We start from the raw sequence: 2,335 nt of genomic DNA, 5'->3' as shown, positions 1-2,335 counted from the left end.
TTCTATTCATTTTTCAAAAGACTATGTATGGTAGTTGTTGCTAATTTATTTGCAAATACTGTGGCATTTGAAAATCCTCCTTTCTCTAGTTGTAATATTATTACTACGTACTGCGGCCCCACAAACAGAGTTTGTATTTTTTATTTTAAAATTCATTTATCTCACATAAATTCACATTACATGCATAGTTTGTTCTTAACAAAATTTTGTGGGTTCTATCTCAATGTCAAGCTAAAATCTGATGTATCTAAACTATTGTTTGTTCTATTGGATTTTTTTTAACTTTCATTATGTGATAATTGTTATCACTGTCACTCAAAATTTTCCATTTATCTACACTAACACCTATCATTTTGCAAATTTGTACCAACAGAGTTAAAACCCCTACTGAAGACAAGGAAAAACAGAAGCCACCTCTACAACATAGCTTGCAAGAGATAGATCCCCTTCCAACAGATATCAAAACAATGAATTCCCTTCCACCACCGAGTAGCATAAGACCTGTCCAAACTCTTTTGAACAATTAGGGCTCAAAACTACTGCTATTTTGATGTTTTTATTACTACTTGATTTATTAAAATATGGTCAATATTTTAACACGACAATTATAAGTCTAATTTTTGTAACTAAAACTTGCTAAACAAAATATTATGCCACTATTTAGATCTTCCATGTCTATATAAAGCTTTAAAACCCGCAACAACGTGCAGGCACCTTTGCTAGTGCTAACTAAGAACTTGCCAACAGTCTCTACCAAGGTACTTGTACAAGGGGCCACTAAGTCGGTGCACAACTATACAGTCTTGCCATGATTGAAGAAGCTGGGAGGCGACATAGCTGTTACCTGCCATAAGCAAAGATGGATTTGCTGTGTTTTACTGCCACACAGCAAGACCAACATTAGCTTATCGTTGTACAACTTTAGACAACCTCAAACTCTCCCTAGTTTGAAACAAGGATTGCTCTCTAGCTAATAAATACCTGGTAGGAAGTAAACAATGCAAAAAGCAGCTGTGAAAGGGGCCACTAGTAAAAAAAACCCCTTGCGCGACTAAATTTTGCGCGACGAAAAACTATTCATCACTCAAAGTCCCTTTGCACGACGAAACTTGAAACTTCGTCGCTCAAAGTTTTGCGCGACCAAATTTTGCGCGACGAAAAATAATTCGTCACGCAAAGTCACTTCGCGCGACAAACTTTTGTCCTACGACAATACATCGTCGCTCAAAGTCTTGCGCGACCAATTTTGCGCCACCAAAAATAATTCGTCGCTCAAAGTGACTTTGCACGACGAAAAGTAAACTTCGTCTCGCAAAGTCCTTATAAAAATAAATAAAATAAAAAAATTAATTTTTAAAATCATTGCATGACGTAATCCAAACATTTTGTCACCTAAACCAATTTATTTTTGTTTTTTATTTTGTATGCATAACACTTAAGAAATTAAACGGTATATATATTTATTAAGTAGCTTTAATTTATTATTTTAGATCGGATCGGATTTTTATTAGAAAAATATATTATTGTTGTTCGGATTGGGTTTTTGTTAGAAAATATATATTTTAAATTGACGATCGAATTAGTTCATTGTATTCATATCGGGTCAAGGAGTGTAGCAGTAAAAAATCATCAAAATCGGAGTTGAAATATCCCTTAAATCATGATTTTTCATTATAACCGTCAAAAAGTTTTGTCCCCTTACTTGATCTCTGAATGTTTATTTTTTCCGATTTCTGGCGTATATGATCTCGAAGTATAAACAAACAAGTTTGACGGTTGGATCGTTGAAACTAGTTTTTTTGAATGCATATGCCATCAAAACAATATATTCACTAACAATTAAGAGTTTATTTATACATTCGTTAAATATAACATAAGATTTTGTGGTATCCACTAGTGTAAATATTTTAAATTGAAGATCAAATTCAGTCATTGTATTCATATAGGGCCAAGGAGTGTAGCTGTAAAAAAATCATCAAAATCGAAGTTAAAATAATCATTAAATCATAATTTTTCATTTATAACCATCGAAAAGTTTTGTCCCGTTACTTGATTAATGAATGTTTATTTTTTCCGATTTTTGGCGTATATGATCTCGAAGTATAAACAAACAAGTTTGACGGTTGGATCATTGAAACTAGTTTCGTAGAATGTGTATGCCATCAAAACAATATATTCACTAACAATTAAGAGTTTATTTATATTTTCGCTAAATATAACATAAGATTTTGTGGTATCCACTAGTGTAAATATTTTAAATTGAAGATCAAATTCAGTCATTGTATTCATATAGGGTCAAGGAGTGTAGCTGTAAAAAATAATCAAAATCGGAGTT

Source organism: Prunus dulcis, chromosome 3 (assembly GCF_902201215.1).
Source record: "Prunus dulcis chromosome 3, ALMONDv2, whole genome shotgun sequence".
Lineage (NCBI taxonomy): Eukaryota > Viridiplantae > Streptophyta > Magnoliopsida > Rosales > Rosaceae > Prunus > Prunus dulcis.
The sequence above is the reverse complement of the archived record's forward strand: the minus strand, read 5'-3'. Positions refer to the sequence as shown.